Source organism: Pristis pectinata, chromosome 7, assembly GCF_009764475.1.
Source record: "Pristis pectinata isolate sPriPec2 chromosome 7, sPriPec2.1.pri, whole genome shotgun sequence".
Lineage (NCBI taxonomy): Eukaryota > Metazoa > Chordata > Chondrichthyes > Rhinopristiformes > Pristidae > Pristis > Pristis pectinata.
In genome coordinates, this window is record NC_067411.1 from 83,360,338 (window position 1) to 83,376,478 (window position 16,141).

Sequence of the window (16,141 nt, forward strand, 5' to 3'; positions counted from 1 at the left end):
TGGGAAAATCAGGCTGGTACTGGACCCCAGGAAAGGGAGTTTATAGAGTGCCTCCGGGAAGCATTCTTGGAGCAGCTGGTATGAGAGCCGACCAGGGAGAGGGCTATTCTGGATTTAGTGCTGTGTAATGAGCAGGATTTGATAAGAGAACTCGAAGTAAAGGAGCCATTGGGAGGTAGTGACCATAACATGATAAGTTTTTATCTGCAATTGGAGAGGGAAAAGGGCAAATCAGAAGGGTCAATTCTGCAGTTGAACAAAGGAGACTATGGAGCCATGAGGGAGGAGCTGGCTAAAGTTGACTGGGCGGGCATCCTAGCAGAATTGTCAGTGGAACAGCAATGGCAGGTATTCTTGGGAATAATGCACAAGGTGCAGGATCAGTTTATTCCCCAGAGAAGGAAAGACTCAAAGAGGGGAAAGGGGCCACAGTGGCTGACAAAGGAAGTCAGAGATAGCATTGTGTTAAAAAGGAAGAAGTATGGCAGAGCCAAGCCGAGTGGGAAGATAGAAGATTGGGAAATTTTTAAGGTGCAGCAGAATTTAACTAAAAAGGTAATTCGGGAAGAAAAAATGAGGTACGAAGGCAAGCTAGCCAGGAATATTAAGGAGGATAACAAAAGCTTTTTTAGGAAGGAACAATGTTGGTTAGTTAGGAACAATGTTGGGCCCTTGAAGACCGAATCGGGTGAAATTATTACGGGAAACAGGGAGATGGCAGTCGAATTTAATAAGTACTTTGGATCTGTCTTCACGGGGGAAGACGTAAGAAATCTCCCAGAGGTAAGGATGGACAAAAGGCAGAGGGTGACAGAGGAACTGAAGTGGATTGACATTAGGAAAGAAATGGTGATAGGTAGACTAATGGGGCTGAAGACTGACAAATCCCCAGGTCCAGATGGTCTGCATCCCAGGGTACTAAAGGAGGTGGCTCTAGAAATTGTGGATGCATTTGTGATCATTTTCCGATGTTCCTTAGATTCGGGGTCAGTTCCTGAGGATTGGAGAATGGCTAATGTTATCCCACTTTTTAAGAAAGGAGGGAGGGAGAAAACGGGGAACTATCGTCCAGTTAGCCTAACATCTGTGGTGGGGGAGATGCTAGAGTCCATTATTAAGGATGAAATAGCGGCATATTTGGATAGCAATGATAGGATTGGGTCGAGTCAACATGGATTTACCAAGGGCAAATCATGCTTGACTAATCTACTGGAGTTTTTTGAGGATGTAACCAGGAAAGTAGACGAGGGAGATTCAGTGGATGTTGTATACCTCGACTTTCAGAAGGCATTTGATAAAGTGCCGCACAGGAGATTGGTGGGTAAAATTAGGGCTCATGGAATTGGGGGGGCGGGTATTAACATGGATAGAAAACTGGTTGGCGGATAGGAAACAAAGGGTAGGGGTGAATGGATGTTTCTCAGCATGGCAGGCCGTGACTAGTGGGGTGCCACAGGGCTCGGTGCTGGGACCGCAGCTGTTTACGATCTATGTTGATGATTTAGATGAAGGCATTGTGAATAACATTAGCAAGTTTGCTGATGATACAAAGTTGGGTGGCAGTGCGACATGTGTAGAGGAAGTTAGGAGAATTCAAGGTGATTTGGATAGGTTGGGTAAGTGGGCAGATACTTGGCAGATGAAGTTTAATGTGGATAAGTGTGAGGTTATCCACTTTGGGAGCAGGAACAGGAAGGCGGATTATTATCTGAATGGTGTGGAGTTAGGTAAGGGGGAAATACAAAGGGATCTAGGAGTCCATGTTCATCAGTCACTAAAAGTGAATGAGCAAGTGCAGCAGGCAGTAATGAAGGCTAATGGAATGTTGGCCTGTATTACAAGGGGAATTGAGTACAAAAGCAAAGAGATTCTTTTGCATTTGTACAGGGCCCTGGTGAGACCACTCCTGGAGTATTGTGTACAGTTTTGGTCTCCAGGGTTAAGGAAGGATATCCTGGCTATAGAGGGCGTGCAGCGTAGGTTTACGAGGTTAATTCCGGGGATGTCGGGACTGTCTTATGCTGAAAGGTTGGAGAGACTGGGATTGTACATGCTGGAATCGAGAAGATTGAGAGGGGATCTGATTGAAATATACAGGATTACTAAGGGATTGGACAAGATAGAGACAGGAAATATGTTCCAGATGTTGGGGAAGTCCAGGACCAGGGGGCATGGTTTAAGAATAAGGGCTAGGCCATTTAGGACAGAGGTGAGGAAAAACTTCTTCTCCCAGAGGGTTGTGAATTTGTGGAATGCACTGCCTCAGAGGGCAGTGGAGGCCAATTCTCTGGGCACTTTCAAGAAGGAGCTAGATAGGTTTCTTATAGATAGGGGAATCAAGGGATATGGGGACAAGGCAGGAACAGGATATTGATTGTTGAGGATCAGCCATGATCTCAAAATGGCGGTGCAGACTCGAAGGGCCGAATGGTCTACTTCTGCTCCTATTGTCTATTGTCTATTGTCTAAAATAAAAAAGAGGTATAACTAAATAGTGAGAGATTGTAGAGATCTGAAATACTGATGGATTTCAGTTTCCTTACACATGATTTGCAAAAGGTGAATACATATACACCAAGAGATTTGGAAAATGAATAGAACATGATTTTTTGATTACTAAGGGAATTTAAGACAAAAGTAGGGAAGTTACGTCTTACTTATATAAAGCATTATACAACTGGACTAATGTGTACACTATTGATCTCATTATGTAAGGAGGAATGTAAACATGTTGGAAGCAGTTTTGAGAAATTTAAATGGATTGATAGCTGGAATACATAATTTGTTTCATGAGGAAAGGCTGGACAGACTAAGCATGTATCCATTTGTTAGAAGAGTGACGGGGGAACAGACTGAAGCATGCAAGTTCCTGACTGGGTAGGAATCCGAAACTAGCAGTCACTACCAAAAATAAAGCCTTAACCATTTAAATCAGTGATGAGGCCTCAGTTTTTTTCTCTCAAATGTTTGTTAGTCTTTGAACTTTCGACTCAAAGAGCAGAAGAAGCAGAGTCTTTGAATATTTTTGAGGCAGAGGTAGATTGGTTCTTTAAATGAAGGGGTAAACATTACCATGAATACTGTGTTCAAGTTACAATCAGATTAGTCACGATCGTATTAAATGGCATAACAGGTTAGAGGGATCAAGTGGCCTGTACCTTGTCCTTATTTATATGTATGTATGTACGTTTGTATTTTGCTTTTTAAATTGAGAAACCTCCTTAAAATGTTTTTATATCACCACTACAGTATAAAATCCAACAGATGTGACTTCCTCCTGGAACAAAGTGTCAAGGTAACTTTCTCCCTCCCTGATGCATTGCAGAATCAGAAACTTTGAGCAGAAAATCCTCAAGCTGTAGATACTTACTGCCTGATGTGGTCAATATTGATACCTGTAGTTTCCATCAGCTCACAGATAATAAAGACGTATCACCTGTTCCGTTATGTATATCATAATTTACATCACTTAATTAGTAATTATGTTTTCCGACTGTTTAGTTATAGCTTTTTGTTATAATTGGATCTGTTAGTAATTAAATATTAAAGGATCAATTTTAGTTACACTTATTGCACAGGATTATAATCCAGTGTAAATCCTTTAAAAATGGAGAGAGAAGAAAAAATGAAATATTCATCAGCCAATTACTTTCCTGCTTTCCCACAATGTCCCACTTTGGTTATTTCCTCCTGTTTCTCACAATCTTGATTTGGGTTGCACTGCTGGAGTTTCATATTAATTCAACTCTGTCATTTCTTTAAAATACAAACACAGCACCTCATACCCCCACTTATTGAAGTCCTGAGTTTCCTACTGTTTGGAATTCATACTCTATGCTACTGATTTGGACATGAATGTTGTTACTAAAATTGACCAGAAATTATTATATTCATATTGGAAAATTTTACGTATATCTTTTTCATTTTTATTGTCCCTCTCTTTCACATTATTCATCACCCAAAGTTTTGTTTGTTTTCTCTTGCCCAGCTTCTAATCCGGTGAGAGGCAAAGTGGCAACTCTGTGAATGAATAACAAGTGTGCACCTTCTCCGTGTGTTAATGGGCCACTCTAACCCCAGAAAATGTCCCTGCCTTTCCATAGCAGTGCTCACTAGTACTTCCAAAATGCCTTAGCTGAAATAAGCTTTGTACTGCTGTCATTGAACATTACAGCCCTTTAGTAGATCCTTTGACCTTATAAAATATAAAGTGGTCAAGTGGCTCATTAGGTGGTTTTGAAATGTGAAAGGATCATTATTGCAGCTACATTATGAGTACTATCAACAAATATGTAGTCCCTGTGCATCTATTAAAGGGAATATCAGGCCCCTTATTTTAAAACGTTAAATCTAACACTGCTCTGAAATAATCAGATTTGTTCTCTTTATTTCTCTAAACAACAAACATCCATAATTCTTCTTCATAATTGCTTTGCAGTGACAAAAGGCAAAATTGGCAGTAATCAACTCGTTAGAAATCGTTACTTGCAGAGCCCTCACTGCCAAATTGACACCCCGTAAGAGCTCCTACAGCGCTGTACAAGCATAAAGTAAATGCTGCACTCTTTGAATATCAATAGTCAATGTTACTTTAAACTGTGCACATTCCAACAATGATTAAAACAGGCCAAATTATGCCGATGGGTGGCTGCAGTTCTGCAGAGAATTGTTAGCTAGCTGTAGTGCACTTTATCAGCCCGTTTCAGTCTCTACATGTGTTGGAGGTTAGATGTGAGTTCACCTAATCTCTTGCTCCCATCCCCACCCACTCTGTCATCAGGCACTGAAATAAAATCGGAAAATGCTGGAAACAGTCATCAGGACCAGCTGCATTTGTGGAAAGAGAAACAGGGTTAATGTTTCAGGTGGGAGATCCTTTGTTAGAACTGATGTTGGTTCGCTTATCCTTCCAGTTCATTTGGAATATTTTATGGATAGAGCATCAGTGATATTTTTCAAGTGCTTTGAGGTGCCAGGTGTAAGTAATCCAGATCTCAGAAGCACATAGGTGGACAGGGATCACTGCTACCAAGTATACAGAGTTTTGTGCCTGGTCTGAAATCTTGATCATCAAGCAGTCTTTTACTAAGCTGACCAAAGGCTGTGCTGGCCCGGTAAAAGAGGTGTTCAATTTCATCATTGATGCCTGCCTAAGACCATAAGACTCAGGAGCAAAATTAGTCCATTTGGCCCATCAAGTCTGCTCTGCCATTTGATTGTGGCTGATTTATTTTTCCTCCTTAACCCCATTCTCTTGCCTTCTCCCCATAACCTTTAATGTCCTTACTAATCAAGAACCTATCAACCTCCGCTTTAAATATACCCAATTATTGTTGCCTGTGGCAATAAATTCCACAGGTTCAACCACCCTCTGGCTAAAGAAATTCCATGTCATCTCTGTTCTAAAGGGGCGTCCTTTAATTCTGAGGCTGTGCCCTCTGGTCCTAGACTCTCTCACTACTGGAAATGTCCACTCCATCCAGGCCTTTCAATATTCAGCAGGTTTCAATGAAATCCCCCGAAGGATGAGGATAAACTCCAGTGAGTACAGGCCCAGAGCCATCAACTGCTCCTCATACATTAACCCTTTCATCCAGGGATCATTCTAGTAGATCTCTTCTAGACCCTCTCCAATGCCAGCACATTCTTCCTTAGATATGGGGCCCAAAACTGCTCACAATACTCCATATGTGGTCTGATCAATGCTTTATAAAGCCTTAGCATTACATCCTTGCTTTTATATTCTAGTCCTCTCGAAATGAATGCTAACATTGCATTTGCCTTCCTCACTACTGACTCAACCTGGAAGCTAACCTTTAGGGAATCCTGCACGAGGACTTCCAAGTCTCTTTGCACCTCTGATTTCTGAATTTTCTCCCCATTTAGAAAATAGTCTACACCTTTATTCCTTCTACCAAATTTCATGACCGTACACTTCCCTACACTGTATTCCATCTGCAACTTCATGGCCCATTCTCCCAATCTGTCCAGGTTCTTCTGCAGACTCCCTGCTTCCTCAACACTACCTGCCCCTCCACCTATCTTTGTATCATTCGCAAACTTGGCCACAAAGCCATCAGTTCTGTTGTCCAGCTCGTTAACGTACTATATGAAAAGTAGTGGACCCAACGTCAACCCTTGAGGAACACCACTAGTCACCGGCAGCCAACCAGAAAAGGCCCCCTTTATTCCCACACTTTGCCTTCTGCCAGACAGCCAATCTTCTATCCATGCAAATACCTCTCCTGGGCTCCTATCTTGTTTGGCAGCCTCATGTGTGGCACCTTGTCAAAGGCCTTCTGAAAATCCAAGTAAACAACATTCACTGTACATCCACATTCAAGTAAACTACATTCCTTTGTCTATCCTGCCTGTTACTTCCTCAAAGAGTTCCAACAGATTTGTCAGCCAAGATCTCCCCTGAAGGAAACCTTGCTCACTACAGCCTATTTTATCATGTGCTTCAAAGTACACTGAAATCTCTCCTTAATAATGGACTCTAAAATCTCACCAACCACTCAAGTAAGGCTAACTGGCCTATAATTTCCTGCATTTGTCTCCCTCCCTTCTTAAAGAGTGGAGTGAGGTTTGCGATTTTCCAGTCCTCTGGAACCATTCCTGACTCTAGTGATTCTTGAACGATCACTACTAATGCATCCATAATCTCTTCAGCTACCTCTTTCAGAACCCTGGGGTATAGGCCATCCGGTCCAGGTGACTTATCCACCTTTAGACCTTTCAGCTTCCCAGGCACCTTCTCCTTGGTAATAATGACTACACTCACTTCTGCCCCCTGACTCTCTCGAATTTCTGTCGTGTTTCTGGTGTCTTCCACAAAGAAGACTGATGCAAAATACTTATTCATTTCACCTGCCATTTCTTTGTTCCCCATTACCACCTCTCCAGCGTCATTTTCCAGTGGTCCGATTTCTACTCTTGCCTCTCTTTTACTCTTTATATATCTGAAAAAACTTTTGGTATCCTCTTTTATTGGCTAGTTTACCTTCATATTTCATCTTTTCTCCCCTTTTTAGTTGCCTTCTGTTGATTTTTAAAAGCTTCCAAATCCTCTCATTCCTGTTAATTTTTGCAATATTGTATGCCCTCTCTTTTTTCTTTTATGCTGTCTTTGACTTCCCTTGTCAGCCACAGTTGCCTCATCCTCCCTTTAGAATGCTTCTTCTTCTTTGCGATGAACTGATCCTGCATCTTCCGAATTACTCCCAGAAGCTCCTGCCATTGCTGTTCTACTCTTATCCCTGCTAGGATCCCTTTCCAATCAACTTTGGCCAGCTCCTCTCTAATGCCTCTGTAGTTACCTTTACTCATCTGTAATATCGATACATCTGATTTCAGCTTCTCCCTCTCAAACTGCAGGGTGAATTCTATCATATTATGATGACTATCTCCTAAGGGTTCCTTTACCTTAAACTCCATAATCAAATCTGGTTCATTGCACAACACCAAATCCAGAATTACCTTTTCCCTCGTGGGCTCAACCACAAGCTGTTCTAAAAAGCTATCTTGTAAGTATGCTACAAATTCCTTCTCTTGGGATCCAATACCAACCTGATTTTCCCAATCTACCTGCATATTGAAGTCCCCTATGCCCACCGTAAAATTGCCTTTCTTACATGCTTTTTCTATCTCCTGTTAAAATTTGTACCCCACATCCTGGCTACTATTCGTAGGCCTGTATATAACTCCCATCAGGGTCTTTTTACCCTTGCACTTTCTTAACTCTACCCACACGGATTCTACATCTTCTGATCTTATCTCACTTCTTGCTAAGGATGTGATTTCATTTTTTACCAACAGAGCCACCCCACCCCCTCTGCCCACCTGCCTGTCTTCTCGATAGGATGTGTATCCTTGGATGTTTAGCTCCCAGCTGTGATCTTCTATCAGCCACGACACTGTGATGCTCACAACATTGTACCTGCCACCTTCTAACTGCACTTTAACCTCATCTACCTTGTTTCCTATACTGCGTACATTCAAATATAACACCTTCAGTCCTGTATTCACCACCCTTCTTCTCAAATTTGTCTTTATGTTGCCTGAAGTTAAATTCTTATCCCTTTCTAAACTTTCTGTCTTATTCTTTATTCTGGAGATTTCAGTAACCTCTCCTGCACTCTCCTTCCCTTTTACTTTATTCATACTTTTCCAATCTGTTGAACCTACCCCATACTATGTAGTTTAAAGCCATATTCACAGCCTTAGTTATGCAATTCACCAGGATCATTGTCCCAGCGTGGTTTAGGTGGAGCCCATCCCATCGGAACAGCTCCCTTCTTCCCCAATATTTCTTGGGGACATTCTTCCCCAATGTCCCACAAATTCAAACTCACTTCTCCACACCAAACTTTGAGCCACGCATTTAATTCTCTGATCTTATTGACCCTGTGCCAATTTGCATGTGGCTTAGGTAGAAATCCAGAGATTATCACTGTTTTGGTTCTGCTTTTAGACCCTAGCTGCTCACGTTCTCTCAGCAGAACTTCTTTCCTTGTTCTACCTACGTCGTTGGTACCCACATGGACCACGACAACTGGATCTTTCCCTTCCTACTCCAAATTCCTCTGCAGATGAAATGAGATGTCCCGAACCCAGGCACCAGGCAGGCAACACAGCCTTCAGGACTCTCGATCCCTGTGACAGAGAACTGTGTCTATTCCCCTTACTATTACTGTCCCCAAATACAACCTCATTTCTTTTCTCTCCCACCTCTTGAATGGCTCCCTGAACCATGGTGCCTCAGTTTAGTTGCTCATCCTTCCTACAGCCCCCACTCTCATCCGCACAGGGTGCAAGAATCTCAGACCTATTAGACAAGCTCAAGGGCTGGGACCCCTCCAGCACTACCTCTTGGATCCCCTTACCTGCCTCACTTGCAGTCATACCCTCTTGTCCCTGACCACAGCCTTTGCCAAGAGGTGTCTCCAAATTATGGGAAATTATCCATATTTGCCAAGGTCTCACCATGAGCTTTTGTTGTTGAAGGACAGTGCAGTGCTATGGAGCAGATTGATTGAGAACTTGACTGCTGACTGTAAGGCACATGGCCTTGTATTCTTCAGTGAACAAGTCTACAATAGCTTGAAGCTTGTCCTCTGAATGCATACAAATATCAGTGTCATCAGCACACTACAGCGCAACTACTTAGGTCCAATTGACCTTGGTTCAGGAGTGCAGAGATTGTAGGTTGAACAGTTTCCTATTAGTTTTGAAGATTAGTTCCACTCTTTCCAGATGTTTTTTTGAGCTGAGGTGCAACACAGCAGCAAGAAAGATTGTGAAAAATGTTGGGGCATTGACATGGCCTTGTTTGCTACAGCTCTTCACTAAGATTTAGTGTGTTAGCATCGTGGCTTACCTGCAGTTGTAGAACAAATGCAAGATGGGGATGAGTTTATTTAGACAGCCAAATTTGAGAATAGTATTCCCCAGTGCCTTCCAAATGATGAAGACATAGGCTTTTGCACGGTCAGTGGTGACCATGTATTGTGGCTGGTGCTGCTCTTGGAGTGTATTTTTTCCTAGAGTGCGGTTATGATCATTACCACACTGTCTACAGATGGACAGAATCTACTCTGTGATTTGGGGAGTAGTTCTTCAGCACAAGAAGCAGACAATTGCAAAGGACCTTGGCAATGATTTTCTCTTGAAGACTCCGCTGTAGTCAGATTTGTCTCCTCTCTTGAAGGTGATCACGTTAATGGCATCACTGATGTCCTCCATGTATCCTCCTCTTCTCAGATGTTATTGATAAGATTATGGATTTGTAACTGAAGCTCTTAACTCTTGAGTTTTGAGATTCTATCTTCTCCCAAGGCCTTATTATTTCATCTTGACCCTGGGCCACACAGTACTTAATTAATTCCACTGAAATATAAATGACTATGTACAGTGTTCATTATCAAATGTATACAAGCTATGTATTCAAAATGTTCCAAATGTATTTTAAATTTAACTTGGAATAAGTCCCTCCATGATGTCAATAATTAATTATTGATCATAAGAGCTATGCATGAGGGGAAGTCAGTTATGCTAACCAATAGCTTGGCAAGTTGCAAGCTATAACCGAGCCATTTTTAGTGTTAGAAATAGGGAGAAATTTCTTCACACAGAGTGGGTGAGTCTTGGATTCTTCTCCTCGTCCCACATCCCGCCTGGACTGCAAGATCCATGGAATATTTCCCTTCGCAGACTTGCTTTGCTGCTGACAGATTTCGCAAGATGCCAATGAACAACCTGTGGACTTTTTGACCATTGACATAAATTGCCAGATAACTGCTGCTTTCTGCCTGAAATCACCGAGCAATTATAAATTCAGCACTTGAATGAAATCTGGTTCTGAAATTCTTGCAGACCTCCACTGTGAATGCAACCTGTTCTCATCTGGAGCTAAAATTAGCATAAATTGTTCCTCGGCATAGATATATTCCTATTTGTGCAAGATCATTGAAAACAATCTGAACTGAGAAAAATTCAGCCTTAAATAAGTTTGTTGAATATAGGTCAATGTGTGACAATCAGCTCTGATTTGGCTCAGTTGCCCATCAAAACTTGAGTTAGCATTGGCAAAGCTCTGAACCTATTTGAAGGAGTCAATTCAGGAAATTTAGCTTCATTGTATGAGGAAAAATTGGGCAGACTAGGCTTGTGTTTTCTTGCATTTAGAAGAATGAGAATCAATGTTATTGAAATGTACCAAATTCCCACAGGGAATAACTAAATAAAGTTGAAGGGTCACAACTCAAAAGAGGGGGTCAGCCATTCAAGACAAAGAATGGAAGAAATTTCTTCATCCATATGACAGCAAATCTTGAATTCACTACCCAAGAGGTCTGTGGAGGCTCAGCCACTGAGTATGTTCAAGACAGAGACAAATAAATTTTTAGGTATTGGTAGTTACTGGAAATAAAGTTGTGGTTACGGATCAGCCATGATCTATTTGAATGCTGTGGCAGTCACAAGGGGCCAAATGGACTACTCTGGCTTCTCTTTCTTATTGTTTAACTCTACTGCATGGTGTGGGAGAGGTGACAGACATTTCCAATTTCACATTAATTAGGATTAGTGGCCATTTTCCTTTACCAAAGTTTGAGTAAGATTGGAAACCTGATCAAATGAAATTGAATTGCTTCCACTTGTACACTTCTTGTTTAACTGGATCTACCAACAAGAGTTGCTAAACCCTGTACAATTCATGTTGAAGCTTAAGTGAAATAATGCCTTTTAGTAAAGCCTTGCTGTTTGGATAAACAAAATGTTGTTAAAAAGCAGCAATCAATCAATTGTGTTTTAAGGCTGCTACAAGCTGGAAAAGAAAATAAAAAAGTGCTGTAAATTATTGCTTCAGTATAAAGTCTTATGGACAGCAAAATAAGGATGAGGACAGATGCATGTCATTCAAGTACATGTTGTCAGCAATCTGAGTATTACTGGCTTAATCTTGTTTGACAGATGTTTACCTTATTAGATTGAAAGACAGATTCCACATGCCTGTTAATGAAACATTTACTTCAAGTCATGGTAGGATCTAATACTCCTTTCATGATTCAAAGTGATTTTTAATTTCTATGCCAGGATAGTAACCTAGTAGATTGTTATAGAAACTACTCAATTGTCATCTGTTTCAAAATAAGGTGTTCATAATTTTCAAACTAGATTGAAAATTATTCACTACAAAATAAATGATTAAGTGTCATTCTACTTGGGCAAAAAGCAAAAACAACTATCTTGCGATCTATCTATGCTCTTAAATTTCTTCTAGTCTTTTCCTGCTGTACCTCTAAGTTTTCCAGAGATGTGTGTTTTCACTCTACATCCGATGAAACTCCATCAACTTTGTAATCAAAAAGTTAACGGGAGTTTCAGATTTTATTTCCAAAAATGCTGTTGGTGCTTTAATTGTGTTATTGAACATTCTCTGTTGCATGCAGAGGCCAGAGAGGGTTGTCTGTGGTAAACTTTTGACTGGGTGATTTGGACCAAATGCTCATATAGCTCCCCTGAATTACACTTCCATTAGCCTCAGACAGATGCCGTATAGATGACAAGGTACAACCCTTCCCAGGATGGAGACTCAAACTACTTTGTTGGCAGTGTTATCAGGTCACACAGAGCCTGAAAGTATGTACAATGGACCACTGCCAAGCTTCAGCTGATGAAATCAGTGACATCTCCCAGTTTGCTGTAAAGCTATATTAAGGTGGACAAGGAAATGCCTGCATCAGGAGAAATATCTTCATTATTTTCCTGATGAATTGAATAAAGGCAGACAAGACAGCACTCTGCCCAGATTCCTGTGTTCCTGTATTGTGGAGGGCCTGGGCTGTCACATGACAGCACTGCCCAGCACCTGGTCGAAAGACACACCACTGTCAATCAAGACCTGGCTCCACCACACTCATCAAAGCATACCTGACAATTGGCCCCTTTAGGCACCTTTGTACCTGGCCTCAGGCCATTGGTCTCTGGTGATTGATTAGTTCTTGCTGGCACCAGGCCATTGGCCCTTTTGAACTACCTGGGCTGGACCACCCCCAGCCCTCCAGCACTATAAAGTGTGCCTATGTGCCTGTTCTGCCTCCTTGTTGCCCTGGAGGAATAGTGAAACAACGCCGGCGAGACTGCTGGTAAGCTGTGCACTTCGACAGGGCTAGAAGCATCTTAAGTTAGGATTCCTGGTGGCGTGGAGCTGTGCCTGAACTGAGTAAAGGGGTGGCAGGTAGAATATTGCTTTTCCTTGATTGTTTGTACCCAGTTTGTTGTGTGTGTGTATTTTACCCTTGTTGCGATTTTCCCACTCTTGCTATCACTGGTGCGTGTGTGTGTCACCCTGTTACCTTTTCCCGTGTTTACCTTTGTAAATAAATCATTTAACTCTCAGGATGTGTTCAGAGTCCTTGCCCTTTGAGACCTCGAACTTGTCTCACAACATTTCCCTAGGGTACAAGTTGTCACAGACTGCATCCACAATGCATAGCATCCTCTATATCAGCATCCTGATATATTTAATAATAGAAAATTATCTTATTGTAATGAAAGGTAATGCATTAATTCAAGTTTACGTCCAGTTTCTGTGCATCATTCCACTGTGCCACCTTAATGTCAACTGGACAATCAGAACAGAGCACCTCTGAACCAGACTCCTGACTCTGGATAAGAACTGATCAGAGCAAGTACATAATGAAAACTATGTTGATCCTATGAATGTTGTTCAACAGGCCACTTAATCAACGTTCCTGCTATCCTGTTGCCTCAAGAAAAGTTCTGCAGAAGTCCTTAATCATATTTAAATTTATGCATAGCTCCAACATCCCCAGGGAAAGACTTTACCATCACTGTAACAGTAAGGAATGGAGAAGGATTCAGAGGAGGAGTCACAGTTAAAATCATCCTATATTTATGATCTTCTTTCTTTATTTTCTTTTTCAGTCTTTTTATTAGTTTTCAAATTAATACAGATTAATATATAGCATCAATGTTTGTACATGTAATACAAAGAGATCTGGATAACAATCATGGCATAGATAATCATAAAGAACAATAAGATATAAAAAAACTGTAGATCCAACGATCTCTTAGTAAATGAATATAATATAAAAGAAAGGAAAGAAAAACATTTATTATATAAGTTAAAAAAGAGAGAGAAAAAAAATCCCAAATCAATAAGAAAAATTATAAACAATATAAACTAAACTAAACAGAAAAATTTAAAAAAAAACAAACAAAAAAAGAAGGAAAAAACAAGACTGGACTAAAATTTCTCAGTAGAAACAGAGCAATATTATGTCGTCAACTCCGTTCCTCTAAGTTGGAAAGTTATTGAAAGGGGATCTACATCATGTGAAAATATTAAATAAATGGACTCCAAATATCTTCAAATTTAAGTGAAGGATCAACAGCACCACCCCTAATTTTTTCCAAGTTTAAACATGATATAGGTTGAGAGAACCATTGAAAAGTAGTAGGGGATATTGGATCCTTCCATTTAAGCAAAATGGATTGTTTGGCCATTAATGTAACAAAAGCAATCATATAGTTAGTGGAAGCAGATAAATGGCCAGACTCTATCCTTGGTAATCCAAAAATTGCAGTGATAGGGTGAGGTTGTAAATCAATCTTGAATACATTTAAAATAATGTTAAAAATGTCTTCCAATATTTTTCCAAAAGAGGACAGGACCAAAACATATGTGTCAAAGAAGCCACATTCAATTTACATGTTTCACATATAGGATTTATATGGTTATAAAAATGAGCTAGCTTATCTTTGGACATATGGGTCCTGTGAACTACCTTAAACTGTATCAACGAGTGTCTGGCACACATTGAAGACGTATTAACTAAATGAAGAATTTTCTTCCAAGTCGCTGTAGGTAAAGATGTCTGGAGTTCACTTTCCCATTCATTCTTAATTTTGTCCAGTGATTCTGGATGTATTTCCATAATTAAATCATAGATTATTGCTATCAAGCCCTTCTGATAAGGATTAAGACCTAAAATTTTTTCCGTAGTTTCAGTTTTGTTAGGTGTCGGAAAAGAGGTATAGTAGCTTTTAAAAAATTTCTAATCTGCAAATATTGAATCCCAGCCTTGGGATTTCTTCATTGTCATTACATCAGTACTTTGCCATTCGCTCCCAACCATATTCCTTGAACCAGCTCAAGGACATAATCACTATAAGAAATCCTTTCACTAACCTCTGAAAGCCATAAATGTGACCATAACTCCATCGTAAGAACATAGAAAATAAAAAATGAACAATAATTGAAAAATATCCCTTCATTGTTGTATGGATAAACTAGTCACTATTTCCATATTAATCTGGTAATTTGGGTGCCTCAGAAATGTGAGTGAATTATTATTCTTATTCACGGATACTGACCAATTAAGCTTTTTCAATTAATCACCAGAAAACGTTGGAAACAAAATTTAGGCTATCATGATTTTTATTTAGGTTTGTTTCTTTTCTGAGCTGGAAGCTCAGGGAATATCTGCATTGTTTCAGAAAATGTGGTTGCAGGGCAGGGCTGCAGGTAAAACTGAAATGCAGGGCCCTAAGGCCTCCCTACTATCCTCCTGGCTAATGTACAGTCTCTGGAAAATAAAATTGAAGACCTCAGAATAAGACTGCAGTACCAGAGGGATATCAGGAACTGTTGTGTACTCTGCTTCACAGAGACATGGCTCACGCCTAGCACTCCAGACACAGTGCCTCAGCCTGAGGGCTTCACCATCCACTGCACGGACTGGATGGCGATGTCAGGTAAAGGCAGAGGCGGTGGCGTTTGCTTCACGATTAACTCATTGTGGTGCACAGATGTGGCCGTTCTGTCTCAGTCCTACTCCCCTGACCTGGAACATCTGGCGGTCAAGTGTCATCCATTTTATCTGCTGAGGGAGTTCTCCACCATCATCCTGGTAGCAGTGTACCCCTGTCAAATGTCAAGCTGGCACTGGAGGAGCTGAGCACTGTGATCAGCAGTCACGAATCAGCGCACCCTGATGCCTTCTCAATTATCGTGGGGGACTTCAACCAGGCCAGCTTGAAGTCTCTGACAAACAACCACTAACATGTCACCTGCAGAACCAGAGAAGCCAACACACTCCATCACTGTTACACCACCATCAAGAAAGTTTACCGTACCATCCCGCGCTCACACTTGGCAAGTCTGATCACCTGGCTGTACTTCTGCTCCTGACATATAGGCAGAGACTGAGGACCTCAGCACCAGTGGTAAGGACAGTGAGGTATGGTCAAGGGAGGTGGAGGAACGTTTACAGGACTGCTTTGAATTGGTGGACTGGACCATATTCTGGGACTTATCTTCGGATCTGAATGAATAAGCCACGGACATCACCAACTTCATTAAGACCTGTGTGGATGAATGTGTGCTGTCGAGGATGTCCTGAGTTTTCTCAAACCAGAAGCCCTGGATGAACCAGGAGATTCACAGTCTGCTGAGGGCTAGATCTGTGGCATTCAAGACTGGTGATCCAGGACCCTACAAGAAGTCCAGGTACGACCCACAGAAGGCCATTGTGAGAGCGAAAAGGCAGTTCCATGTGAAGTTAGAGACACAATCGGACACACGACAGCTGTGGCAGGGTTTGCATGCCATTAC